This window comes from Passer domesticus, chromosome 2 (genome assembly GCF_036417665.1).
Source record: "Passer domesticus isolate bPasDom1 chromosome 2, bPasDom1.hap1, whole genome shotgun sequence".
Lineage (NCBI taxonomy): Eukaryota > Metazoa > Chordata > Aves > Passeriformes > Passeridae > Passer > Passer domesticus.
In genome coordinates this window covers 5228968-5243406 of record NC_087475.1, presented here as the reverse complement: position 1 = coordinate 5243406, position 14439 = coordinate 5228968, and the positions used below count along the sequence as shown (strand labels likewise).

The 14439-nt window shown below is 44.2% G+C and overlaps 1 long non-coding RNA gene across 2 annotated transcripts; it reads left to right on the top strand.

The window, feature by feature from the left end:
• The first annotated feature begins 432 nt into the window (after window positions 1-432).
• Window positions 433-14234, top strand: LOC135295169 (uncharacterized). Of its 2 annotated transcripts, XR_010357194.1 has the most exons (4): window positions 433-542; window positions 1090-1225; window positions 10373-10485; window positions 13994-14234. It is a non-coding gene; the product is annotated as an uncharacterized LOC135295169 (long non-coding RNA). The 2 variants fall into 2 exon arrangements; XR_010357193.1 differs by lacking the exon at window positions 433-542 and having other exon boundaries at window positions 637-1225.
• The last annotated feature ends 205 nt before the right edge of the window (window positions 14235-14439 follow it).

The window sequence follows — 14439 nt, the reverse complement described above, 5'->3', positions numbered from 1 at the left end:
GGGTTGTGGCAGGCAATTCAGCTGCAGGATCAGACCAGGATGAGTAATTGATTTTCCTATGCCTCAAACCCAACACCAGAGCCCCTGGTTTTTTGTAACATGAACTTGGAGGGAGGTAGCTAAACTAAGGAAGAAAGTCATATTGAAAGAACGTACATGAAAATATTTTGCCTCCACTTTTTCTTGCTCCTTTCTCCTGCTAGGTTCCCCTACAAGGAGTCACTTCCCTTTTCAGGAAGGTGTGTTGAGTTCTCTTATCCTGCTCAAGGTCTAAAGGGAACCTGTCAACTACACCTGGAAAATAGCTGGAAACCGTGGCCAAAATAGGGCTGGAACAAGGAAGAGGCTCAGCTTTCTCTGTGTTAATCACAAAATTATTTGTGTCAGAAGGGACCTTAAAGATCATCTTATTCCAATCCCCTGACATGAACAGAACTTTCCACTACCCCGGGGTGCTCCAAGGCTCACCCAACCTGGCCTTGGACACTTCCAGGGATCCCAGGGCAGCCACATTTCAGGCCCTGTCCGATGGCTGAAAATCGGTGAGCTGCAAAAGGCTTCTGTGATCTTTTTTGGGGGGATTTTTGCCAGCGCAGGAGACAAGGCAGTGCTTTCCCCAGACCCCACTAGATGTCAGTGTGCTCTGCGGCTCCGGGAGATGCTCCGAGCTGAGCTCAGACCGCTCCGGTTTCCAAGGGAATTTGTGCTGTTGTTGTTTTATCCATGCCTTTGGGGATCACAGATGTACCAGGGTGGGAAGAGCCCTCCAGGATCATCCAGTGCTATCACCCCAAACCCTGTCCCCAAGGGCCACATCCAGACTCCTCCTGAGCACTCCCACAGACAGTGACTCCAAACCTCCCTGGGCAGCTCAGCCCAAGGCCTGACCACTCTGCCAGGGAAATTTTCTTTCCCAGTCTCCAACCTGAGCATCCTCTGGTGCCATTTGAGGCCATTTCCTCTCCTCCTTTCCCTGCCCCTCCTGTCAGGGAATTGTGCAGAGCAATGAGGTCTCCCCTGAGCCTCCTTTTCTCCAGGCTGAGCCCCTTTCCAGCTCCCTCACATTTCCTCATCACATCCATGTTCTAGCCCTTTCCCAGCTGTGTTCCCTTCCCTGGACACGCTCCAGCCCCTCAATGTCCTTTTTGAAATGAAGAGCCCAAAACTGTGCACAAGACTTGAGTGTGGCCTCACCAGAGCACAGCAGGAATGGGCACTCGGATAGGTGAGTACACATTTGGGGATGCTTGGGGTGGTTGAGTCATGTAGATGGACAACCCTTCCCAAAAGAATGGGCTTGAAACCCTAAACTGCCTTGGAAACGTTGTAGACACCAATATCTGAACTGGAAACCTCAATATCTGAACTGGAAACTTCAATATCTGAACTGGAATCATGTTTGTTCACCACCAGGCCGCATCACCCAGAAGCATTTATTAAATGACTCTCCCAATACTCTTCTAGAATAAGAGGCTGTAAATTTTCCTTCTGTTTTGTTGATGCCTTGTGCAGGCTGCCTTAGAGCAGAGACTAGGCAGAGCTAAAGAATAAAGCAGGGATTTATGAAAAGGCCTCTGTGGATCCACCTTGGGCAGCACCAGAGCCCAGCCAGGGCTGCACCCAGGATGAACCCAAATGGTCCCAAAATGCACGAGCGCTGCCGGGGTCTCTCCCTGGGCTCAGCTCTGCTCCATGTGCACATTGCAGTTCAGTGTCCAATCCCAGCTGCAGCCCCTGCACTCCCATCCTGCTTGTTTTTCTCTCTGCAGCCCACGGGGTTTGTGCTGCTGGGCTGAGATTTGGATCATTTGTCCTTGGTGCCCAGCTGGAGCAGGAATTGTTTTGTCTCCCTGCTCTGTGCACAGAGCTCAACATCCCATAATATGAAGCTCAGCCCCACACACTAAAGCAGCACAAAATGTGAAAAATAGAAAAGCTCAAACCTGAGGTATCGTTGTGAATGCTGCCACTGGAGGGATCCTTTGGGAGGTGCCAAGCCTTCCAAGGGCAGATCTTTGCATCAGCCACTAAGCTCCCCATCCCTGCCTCCCTGCAAAGGTCAGGGATGTTTCTGTCTGATGCCTTTGGTGCAAATCATTCCAAAGTGAAGAACTGGCCCAGCATTGGATCCAGATGTGGCTTCAGAGTCCCTGACCCTCCCTGTCCGTGCTGGACGTGTTGGAGCTTTTCTCATCCCCTGTTCTGGGCCTGTCTCAATTGCAGAGATTTCACTCTTGATTTATTTTTAAAAAATAAAAATATTCCCACTGCCACTATATCATCAAGTCCTGGCAGATCTATAAAAATCTAGTTGTTGTGCTGTTTCAAGGGACTGTCTCTCAAATAATATTAAAATTCCTGAGGTTTGGTATTTAACAAAAAATCTGGGTCAAAACACTGCTGGTGATGAGGCAAGAGAGGATCCCTCCTTCAGATGTTTGATGTACACCTGAACTGGAAGCTTGGCAGAGCCTTCCCAAAGCCTGAACAAGTATTTGGGTCAGGTATTTGAGCATTTTTCTCTTTTCTTTATTCCATGATGGATTTACAGGGCCAGCCTGAGATGCTCTCTAAGGGAAGAGCTGTGCTGTTCAATGGAAAGCAGATTAGGGGATGTAAATTCAAACTGAAATGCAGCAACAGGGAAATATCCACCCCATTGATCTCATCAGCACATAAAATATTAGGGGAAATTCCTGAGCTGACCAGGCTTTCTGGATTGTGCAAGGTCTCCCCAAGGTGATGATGCACTGGATCCCTAAATAGCATCCCTAAATTAAAATTTAGAAAATCTTTCTCTTTCAGCAAACAGCAGAGGTGTGTGATCAACTACTTGTAGAATCACTCGATGTCCTGTGCTCTGAAATGTACAGGATATTTAGAAATTATTAATTATTTAATACATCTCAATAAAAACTCTTCCTCCCACGAGACATAGAAACTTCTTCTACCCAGCAGAAGTCTGACATGGTAATTTTTTTGAACTCTGAAGCCCTTTCACAGAATACCAGAGTCACTGAGGCTGGAAAAGCCATCCCAGTCCAGTTTGTGACCAATCCCCACCTTGTCCCCAGCCCAGAGCACCGAGTGCCACATCCAGGCCATCCTTGGACACCTCCAGGGGGGATTTTCCTCAGCAATGTGCCCTCATGGTGCCGCACAATTCCTAAACCACAATATTTCTCATTCCTGGTGTTGCTGTGACATCATTTTCCTTTTGGGGCTGGATTTTCATGAAGAGAATCCTAAAAAATCCACAGGCTAAGAACCCACAGTGGACACTGAAATAATTCTGAGTAATTAGAATAATAAATCTTAACTGTTGGTAAGGTCAGGAGTGGACAAAGTCAAGGAGGAGAAGGCATTTTGTGCTGTGTGAAAGGACCAAAGTGTTTTTGACCCAAATTGTCTGCTTAGACTCTGCTGAGTGGTCAGAGCTCAGCTGACTTCTCATTAATTGCCCTTGGACTGCTGCAAAAATGGAATGTTCTGCTCCTGAGAACAAATTCTAAGGATGGAGACAGGAGAGATTTCACAGCCCTGGGCAGTCAGGGATGGGACTTCTCAGGGAAACTGCTGGAGGGCAGAGGTTCCTCTGGAGGCTGAGACAGAAATATCTGGATTTTGGATGAAGAAACACAAATCTCTGGACTCTGGACCAAGAGAGTTTCTCAGAAACTCTGTCCTGCACCTTTGAGTGCAGAACTTGCTGAAGGAAGCTTCTCCTGGAGGAGCTCAGTCATTGCAGGAGAGCAGGACTCTCCCATAGGACACTAAATTTGGAATTTTAATGAAAGCTCAGGAAAGTGGGAATCAGCTGAAACCCAGTGGTTTGCAGAGGGCCACGTCCTGCTCCAGCCAACCATCACTGCAATAGTTCAAATTGGTTTGAAAAATCCTTCTTTTTGTGAATCCCAGGTGAAGAGCTGTGAATTCTCACACCTTTGTAGACAAAACCAGAAGAGGGAAGAGTGTGTGTGAGTGTGTTTTGTTTAGAAATTTTTAATTCTGGATTTTTAAAATCCAGTTCTAAAGTAGGAATGGGGTTTGTAGCACATAGGTTTGAATTTCAGGCAACGAGGAGCGGAAATATCTGCATTCACTCTGAGGTATCTCTTTTGCTTCAGAACAGCCAAAAGAGCCCTCACAGATATCTCATGATTGACTCCTTCCAAATCTTTTTAGGTTTTCCTTCAAGAATTTCTCAGATACATGTTTTTAATTTTAAAATTAAAAATATTGTGTTCTTTAGGTTTTAACTAGGTTTCCCCAAGACATTTATTTATTGGTAACAAAGGTGGGGAAATGATTTATTTTCCTGTGGTGTCAGACTGTGGGCTCTACTTAACCCCATAGCTTGGTTGGAAAAGACCTCCAAGATCATCAAAACCTACCTTTGACCTTTTATTTTAAAGAAAAATCAAAATTATTTTCCTAATGGGAGCAGAGCACCAGTCTGGCTTGGATGGGAATATCTGACTGCTGCCTTTGCTATAGAGATTAAATTCCTTAAAAATGGCTTTTAAAAGAGTGTAGAGGAACATCACTTACAGCTGAATTCTCCAGGTTCCCTGGAGCCCTTCCAGACTCTGGAAGTACTGTGAGGTCTCCACACAACCTTCTTTTCTCCAGGCAGCTCCAAATTTCTCATTCTGTCTCCACAGGGAATTTCTCTCCATTCTCTTATCAGCTTCATGGCCCTGTGGGGGTCACCTGTTCTGTGTCCCCTCCCAATCTCCCACTCACCCCCAGTTTCTGCCAGAGTGGCAGAATGAAAACCAGAAAAGGTCTTGGCTCTGTGTAAGCCCTGCTCAGCAATAACAAACAAAAAAAATCTCTGTATTATCCCTCCTGTATCCAGCACAAACCCAAAGCACAGCTCCATCCCATCTAGTGGGAAAAATAAAAAAGAAATTTACCCAGCCAAAACCAGCAGAGATGGCAATAATGACAATTATGAGTTTTGGGATGCAGCACAGAAATGAAATCCAAAAAAATTAATCCAAAAATGGTTCATATTTAGCCATTAGTAACTAAGACACATATTTCGCCCAAGAATTGGCAGACTCACTATTAACAAAATGATTTTTGTATCACTACAATTTGCCTCAGGGTATGAAAACCATGAAGAAATTTGTAGGTGACGATCTTATATATTATTTTAAATAATTGAATCTCCTCGCAGGTTATGTGAAAAATAAACCCTAGACTTTGTGCTTTATTTTCTGAGTGGTGCCCAGGCAATAAAGGTTGTTTTATCACCAGTCCCAGAAGTCACTGTGCCTGTTGAGGTTGGCAATGCCTCTTAAACACAATCAGTCAGGCTTTATCACCCAGAAATGTGAGACAAGAAAGTTGGTTCTGGTCTCAGTTTCAGCAGATACCAATCTGGTTACTGGCTGGGATCAGGACTGTGCAGGAGTCTCCTCAGTAAAATCATCTCTGAGGTTAAAATTCAGGTCTTGTTTGGGTTATTTTTAAGGATTATTGACTGATTTGGGAGTGGAGTCCCAGCTTTATCACCTTCCACAAAGGGATACAGGCCCATGTGAAGGTAATTCTGAAATCATTGGCTCTTCCAGGGATCCCTGGAATCAGATTCCTGGAATCTCACAATGGCTTGGGTTAGAAGAGATTAAAGTTATTTATCCCTCTGCCATGGGCAGGGGCAGTTTCCAAAGGACAAGATTGCTCCAAGCCCGGTCCAAATTGTCCATTTTCTGTAGATCTTGCTCAGAAATTTCCCAGTTTGGAGGAGCAGTGTGGGTAAAGATTGCTGAGGATGAAGGAAGCGAGGGAGCAAAAGAAGCTGCAGCATCAACCCAGGGTCTAATTCCTGCTTTTCAGCAATCCCTGAGCCAGTGGAGGAGAAGTCACAAAAAGAAAACATCTCGCAGAGGCACAGCCAATAATCCTCACATTACATGCTGAAATGGAGCCTGTTTTGTTGTGATCCTAATCTCAGCCCTCTGCTTCCACATCCAAACACGTCTGGGTGGAAGAGAAATTCCTTCTCCATCCCAAGGAATGCAGCAGGTACAGAGCCTGGGCCTGCTGCTGCTTTAAACTATTATCCTCACTTTTTGTCCTTTTTTTCATATTTTAGAGTTTGACTCTCGGCCTCAGCAGCTCTTCAGCCTGTCTGAAGGTTCCTCAGAGGGTCCCTCCTCTGCAAAGACCATGTCAGGAACATTAAATCTGTAATTACAGACAAAATTAGCCTTTGCTGGGCACGAGGCCTATCTCTAAATCAAACTGGCGTGAGGCAGGGTGGTGTTACTGGAACAGGCTCAAAATCAAGTTATGAACCATGACTTGGCTCAAATTCTCTCCCTAGTCCTCAGTCATTAGGTTTGATATATACAGGAATTTTGCAGGGACACACTGGAATTTCCAATTTATTTTTGATCAAAGTCTCCACAGAACGGGGCAGGAAAGTTTTGGCAGTTCAGGGACAGGTTCTGTTATCACCGAGATCTTTCTTAGGTTCATAAATATAACAATTTCAATTAAATGTGCTGATAAATTAGGAAACATGAATTCCAACCTTCCTGCTAGATCAGACTGACACTTAATTAGGCTGCAGCTACTTCAGTGATCTCCTGATCATTGCCACTTAGCACGCTTTGGCTCAGAGCACAGAGCAGCCTCTGAGCACACAAACTGGGCTCTTTTTGGGTTAAATAAAACCACACAATGTTCCAGTGTTGCTCTTAATTCTCCCCAATTATTTCTACACATTCAGCCTACAGGCCCAGACTAAATCCAGCCCCTTGAACATCTATCATCCCCACATCAGATACTCAACACTGGTTTTTCACTCTATAAATCCACTTTTATCAGGCCTTGTGCTCGCTGACATAGATTTAGCCTTAAATTTGCAGTTTGTTTGACAAAAATCACTTGGAGAACATTTCTGAGAGGTCCTCAGACTCCACAGTGAGGCTGTTGGCTGTGGATCCATCCCCCTGTGTGAGCATTTTGGATTGAAAAGCTGCATTTAAAATCCTCGTGCTGTCGGAATTTGCCAGAGGTTGCAGGAAGCGCATCTGGAGCGTGGGATTTGCAAGTTGTCCCTTTTGACAATGGATAACAAATGAACATCCAACGATTCCTGCTCGGCCAGTGGTGCCTGAGCAGCATGATGGGGCCTGAGGATGTAAACAAAGCTGAAAAGCTTGGATAGAAGGGATAAAATCCAAAAATAGAAGCTGTGTTGGGAGAGTGGTCACCTCTGAATATTCAGCAGTGGGGTTTCTAAACCTTGTGGTGTCAGAATTATCAAAGAAAGAGAGAATTCATTAAAACATCCCAATCCTTTTGGATGGATGGGATAAGACAGTAAGGGAGAGGAGCAGGGGCAAAAAACAAGGGAAGGAAGCACTTGTGTCTCATGGCAAACTGGTTAAAGTGAAAAGAACTGGGACAAAACAGCCATGGAGTCACAACTTCCTCACCAGGAGTGGTGGAGAAACACTCTGAGAGCAGGGACAGGGCCTGAGGGAACGTCTGGAGCTGGGCCTGGAGGGATTTAGGTTGGATTTTAGGGAAAGGTTCTTCCCCCAGAGGGTGCTGGCACTGCCCAGGCTCCCCAGGGAATGGGCACGGCCCCGAGGCTGCCAGAGCTCCAGGAGCCTTTGGCCAGGGATGCCAAGGAAGCCCAGGGTGGGAGTGTTGGAGGTCTGGGCTTGGATTGATGATCCTGTGGGTCCTTCCCACTCAGGATATTCCATAATTCCATGATTCTTTGATAAATAGAGCCTGAAAGTCTGTTTGCCTTCAGGACATGAGTCTTTGGCTGATCTACATAAAAGCTGCCAAAGCAAATCTTTCTCTTTATGTAGTAATAAAAAGATGCCTTTAATTTGGTGAAAACTTGCTTTCAGCCACTCGTCAGCTACGTAAACTCAGTTCAGATTAAACAAAAAGAGAAAAAATCTCTTTGATTTTCCACAGGTTCTCGTTAAATTAACTCCAACAATTACTCCTGGAATTGTTCCTCCCAGCTGTGATAATGCCACAGACATGGACCACCCTGCCAGCCTGTCAGCTTTAAAATATTACTCCTGGAATCATGAAAAATTGCCACTTTCTCACTATGGCTTCATGATTTATGTGCAGTTCCTCAGAGATTGATCAGTAGGTTTGTTTCCTTACCTGCAATGAATGATGAATATTTTGAAAAACACTTAATGCTGGATCTGGTGCAAATGAGATAATTTTACAGTGACTTGTTTGGTTGTTTCCAGAATAATTGGACATTATTACCTGCCTACCATGCGTGAACTATGGGTCTCTGGAGGGGCTAAATGCCTTCAGTGGATGTTTCCTTAATATTTCCATGGAGTTCATCAGCTCTGTTCCTACAGGAGCTTTTACCAGATGGCTCTCCAGCCCCAGAATGACATTTTGCATTTTCCATCTATTACTCACCGACGGAAAATGGAACAATTTGATTTGTAACTTTTGACTGACTCACTTCTGTACCTGCACTAAGGAATTGTGTCCAGAGTGCCCCAGGGAGGTGGAATTGGGAAGGAGATTGTTGTGACCTGGAGTGGGATCAGCACAGTATTGAAGGGCACGACTTCTCCTTTATGATGGAAGAATGAAGTGGAGTTTGTAAGGCTGGTCCTGGGATGGTTTGGCAAATAAAACAGAAATTTTTTAAAAAAATTCATCAAGAATCCCTAATAATTTGGAAGTGCTTCAGGGAGAGAACTAGGAACAGAGGTCACCTCACCTTTGGTGCTTTTTGAGCAGTGGGGAGCTGAAAGCAACATATAACCCAAGCCTACCTTTGTTTCCAGCTAGGAGATGTTTAGGCAGCATTATTATTTTATTTTATTTTATTTTATTTTATTTTATTTTATTTTATTTTATTTTATTTTATTTTATTTTATTTTATTTTATTTTATTTTATTTTATTTTATTTTATTTTATTTTTTAGTTTTATTTTATTTTTAATTTTTTTCTATTTTATTCTAATTTATTTTTCTATTCTATTCTATTCTATTCTATTCTATTCTATTCTATTCTATTCTATTGTTTTATTTTATTTTGTTTTGTTTTACTGGAGGGTTTTGTTACGCTTTTTTCACATAAATAGACCTTTGAGATATTCAGTGTCCTTGTGTCCAATAAACCACCAACATTCCATTTGTCACCCAAGATCTTCAGCATGGATCAGGTGGCAGGAAATGGCTGCTTTTGAGAAGATATTCAGAAAAGTGCTGTTCCCAAACATAATCCTGCCTGTGCTGTCAGGATTTGCAAACCAGGAGCTGGATCTGAAGACAAACAAGGCAGTTTTGTGTTCCTGCCATCCTTGGTATTCTCCTTTGAAGCTACATTTCTTTAAATTCTTCCTTTTAGGAAGGAGCTGGAGCTGCTGCAGAGAGCCCAGAGGAGGCTCCAGGATGAGCAGAGGGATGGAGCAGCTCTGCTGGCAGCAAAGGCTGGCACAGCTGGCATTGTTCACCTGCCCAGGAGAAGCTTTGGGCTGAGCTCAGGGTGGCCTTGCAGGGCCTGCAGGAGCCCCAGGAAAGCTGGAGAGAGACAATTTCCAGGGCATGCAGGGACAGCACACAGGGAATGGCTGCCAGTGCCAGAGGGCAGGGTTAGATGGGATCTTGGGAATGAGGAATTGTTCCCTGGCAGGGTGGGCAGGGCTGGGATGGAATTGCCAGAGCAGCTGGGGCTGCCCCTGGATCCCTGGCAGTGCCCAAGGCCAGGTTGGACACTGGGGCTGGAGCAGCCTGGCACAGTGGAAGGTGTCCCTGCCATGGTTGGAGCTGGATGATTTTTAAGGTCTCTCCCATCCCAAACCCCTCTGTCCTTCCCAGGTATTTTTCCCTGCTCACTCCAGATGTTCCTGCTCAGGAGATCCCTCAGCCCTCACTCACTTGGCAGCACTTTTGCCAATAATCCCCAAAGTGTTTGAAGAGGTGAACGAGGGAATCACTCACAGCTCCGGCCATGCCTAAGTGTGAAAAACTTCCGTAATTTGATGTGGAACATGCATTGGGATGGCAAAGGAACTTCCCAGAGCTTCTCCAAACCTTTGGGGTGTCTGAAAAGTCTCCACTTTTTAGTAACCTGATCCTACAAAAATTTTTTGCCCCAACATCTCATCCTGGCTCAAGTCCTTTTTTGAGGTGGGGTTTACGCCTCTCCAGAGGTCTCTGGCCTCTAAAAATATTCCTGACTGGAATCTTTGGTATATTTCTGAACACAAGATAAACGTTTATGCTGGGAAATCATTTTTTATGGTGGCAAGGAGTTGGGTGTGGGGAGACTGCAGCTTGTTCCTTGAATTGTGCTGTTTATTGGTTTTGCCTGTGTTATCTCCATCCCTGTCTTCTCCTCCCAGGCAATTTTGGGCCATGAGTACCTGTTATTGTGTTTGCTTTCCCAAATAACCTCGCTGGAGCCTGGAAGTGTTGCTGAAGCCTGTTATGAAAATTTGACATGGTGGAAATCAAAGTAAGGAGCAGATCATATTCAGAGTTGCACCGTATTATTTTGATGTCAGAAAATCAAATGGAAAGGCCTTTTTTCCACTTTCCTGAAAAAAAAAAAAAAGAAGAAAACCTAATTTTTATTCATAAAAGAGGCTGCTTCTTTAGCTGGAAAGAATTTTCCCCCCTCTCACTAGGAATATAAATAATGCAAGTAGAAGAGAACAGAGAAGCCACATTAATCATGCATGTATGGATATATTTTATTTCAAAATTATTTTCTTAAATCTAAAAAACATCCATGACTGTCTTATTCGAGTACAGTAGTTTTTATAATATAGTGGACATATATAAGTATTTATTTCTTCCCTCGGAGACCTGGGTTTTAAAACATTTTTCTTTTTAATATCCAGAATTCATGTAAGGTTTAGGATTGACTTAGGCTGAGGCCATAATTCTTCAAGGGCTTGTGCATATGCCTGACTGGAGGAATGTAAGTCCCTCTCAGTTCAATAGAACAACTTTGTCTAAGTTAAATGCTTAAGGAAGATCAAAGCCTGAGCCTAACTTCCCAAATACAAGTCAGGAACATTCGTTATAATGATCTAAGCCATGCACAAAAATAAAAATAACCTTTGGAAAAGCCACTGCAGTTTCAAACGTGACAGGATAAACCAGAGGTGAGAGGTGGAGCCCGGATCCGTGCTGGTCCCAGGAGTTATCCCCACAAGAAAATCAGCTTTTGCAGGAGAAGTGGGAGGCAAAGCAGGGCAAGGGAAACCAGGGGCTGGAAAAGAGCTGAGCTCTCTGTCAGGAGACTTTTGAACTACAAAAAGAGGTAGAAAACCACGCTGAAAACACTCCTGGCTGTGACTTTCTGCGCAAACCCTGGTGGAAAAAGCTTCAGCACGCAGCCCATTGCACCACTGGGATGTAAATATTGGTAAATATTTATTTTGACTTGGAAAAAATTGCAAGGGAGACCCAGAGTGGCTGGACCTGAGCTCTGTGGTGAGCAGGGAGGAGGTTTCCAGTTTCCAGCAGGGAATTCAGCAGACAGTTGCTGCTCCAGAGGCATCTTTCCACCTTTTTTTTGTGTGGGTCAGGCTTTTTTTCCATCTGTGAGGTTATCAGGGAGTTCATGTGGCTGCTAAAGAAGTTGAGGGCTGATTGAAGGGAGGGGCGTGCTGGAAACTTTGAAAAAAAATTAATTTCCTGTCGAAATATGTTTTGTGCCTCGGTGAAATAGCAGGACCTGAACGTGCCTCTGGTTTTAATAAAAATGTTTAGGGCTTGGTTTTTGTTTTTTGTCAGTCGGAGAAAATTCAGCCATCTCCACTACAAAGCCTCTTCTCCATGTGAGGGAGCAGATGGGAAGTTTGGATGCCCAGATGGTGAGCAGGGATCCTGCAGGGGTGGATGGACATTTTCCCTCCTTTCCCATGGAGATCCGAGCCCATTCAGTTCCCCAAAGAGGGAAGGGAAGGCTCCAGGAGCAGCTCCCGTGTCAGAAATGGTGGAAGGAAGGATGGATGAGGCTGAGGGAAGAAGAGGGAATGTCTGAAAATCCTGCAGCAATCATGGAGGAGTGCAGAGGGGACCACAGATGCTCTGGGATGCCAGAGGAGCCCTGGAGTTGTGGTGCTCACCCCAAAAGCAGTTCTCATCTTTGTCCCCTGTCTGCAGCCTGGGTCACTGACTGCCTCCACACCAATTTCCATCTGCAGGGAGGGAGATCTGTGTTATAACAAATCCTCCAAGCACACCAGGAAATGTTTTCTCTCCAGTCTTTACTACACACAGACCCTTGGTATAGAATAGGATGATGTAAACATTTCCCATTTTCTTGAAGGGAACTTTCTGGGATGGGCTTTTCATCAGGTCTTCCTCCATGGCCACTAACCCTAAATTGCATTTATTTACTACTGAAACCCTTTTTTTTTTTTTTTAACTTCAATATTTGCACTGCAGCATGGCTGGTAAAAGGTTTTTAAAGCAGTGGTTGTTCAATAGGAGGACTGATTTTTTCAGTTTTTCAATAGAAACAAACTGAATAAAACTTGAGGAAAAAATTCAGTTTATTACCTTTACTGGCTCCTGAATGCCTATTAGCAGTTTGCAATTACTTAACACACACTTGTCCTAATTTGCTCAAACGATGTTTTAGTGGTTTTTGCAGTTATGAATGTTTTTTTAAGAGTGTGATGTAGACTTTGAGTACTTCATATTCCACATTTGAAATGTAGAACAGTTGAGTTTTAACACCAATATTAATGCATATTCTCTGTTACATCATTAAACAAGTGCAGCATTTTCAACCTGGAGTGGGGAATGAAGAACTTAAAACCTCTCAAAGCTTTCCCCAAGTGAAGAATTCTTCTATTTTCTTAAGAATAATCAGCAAAAAAATCCCCTTTATAGAGGTGCTGATCTAGATTTAAAGATTAAAAGCACAAACCATTGTGTCCTACACCTTTCAGATATTTGGTTACAGAGGTCACTAAGATTTGTTGTCTCAAAATATGGAGTTTCAGGGGGAAAGAGCGTGATAGGAATATCACGGCTATACAAGTTATGGAATATCATCTACAGGGTGGAAGCTCGAATGTGCAAAGCAGATTTTCAGCTCTTTTGAACTGTGGTGGTGCCAGTGAAATAAATCAAGTTTGGACAGTCAGCATGAGCTGAGTTCCTATTTTGAGGTATAAAATTTGGACATGCCAACGAGCATCAGCGAGGAAGATGATGGAATCTGTTTGCAGCAACATGTGGCAAAATACATTCAGGCTCAGAAATAGATGGTTGGAATTTTTAAATTGTGGAAGTACCTTGAAAATCCACAGCCAGCAGGGAAGGGATTGGGATTGTGCTGCTCAGGTGAGAGCCCACCTGAGAGCTGCCCCAGCCCTGTCCCAGCACAGGGAGGAGCTGGAGCTGCTGCAGAGAGCCCAGAGGAGGCTCCAGGATGAGCAGAGGGATGGAGCAGCTCTGCTGGCAGGAAAGGCTGGCACAGCTGGCATTGTTCACCTGCACAGGAGAAGCTTTGGGCTGAGCTCAGGGTGGCCTTGCAGGGCCTGCAGGAGCCCCAGGAAAGCTGGAGAGAGACAATTTCCAGGGCATGCAGGGACAGCACACAGGGAATGGCTGCAAACTGAAAGATTGCAAGTTTAGGTGGGATGTTGGGAAAAAATCCTTCCCTGTGAGGGTGGGCAGGGGCTGGGATGGAATTCCCAGAGCAGCTGTGGCTGCCCCTGGATCCCTGGCAGTGCCCAAGGCCAGGCTGGACACTGGGGCTGGAGCAGCCTGGCACAGTGGAAGGTGTCCCTGCCATGGCAGGGCTGGCACTGGGTGGGCTTTGAGGTCCCTTCCAACCCCAACCATTCCATGATTTTGTGATGAGCCCAATCAGGTTTCTCCCCTGCATCTGTAGCTTCTCACAGAGACAATCTTTGCCTCAAGAAGTCAAAATCTACATCAGAAGATAGGAAAGGCACAGACACTGTGATTTCCTCTTTTTTTTTTTTTTTTTTTAGCAGATCAGCCTCAACTCCAGAGGTGGAAACTGCTCTTCAGGCTGCTGGGACATCCTTGGGTCACACCCTGGGCTGAGCTGGGCACTGCCAGTACCTGTTTCAAAGCCCATTGGGATAAAAATGAAAAAAATGTGTAGATAGTTGCATTTTATATCCCTCATGTAATTAAAATGGCATTATCTGGGGCCATGAGGCAGCAGAGAATCAGAATAATTTACCTGAAGAACAGTTTTGTTTTACTTTATTGCTGATAATAATATTGCTTAGATTAATTTATATTTAATAAAATATATATTAAAAGATGTAATATATAGAATAATATGGAATATAGAATATAGAATATGTAGTGTATAATATACTATATGCTATATACTATATATATTACATATTATATATTATATACTCTCTACTCTCTACTATATACTATATACTATATTATATTTTAT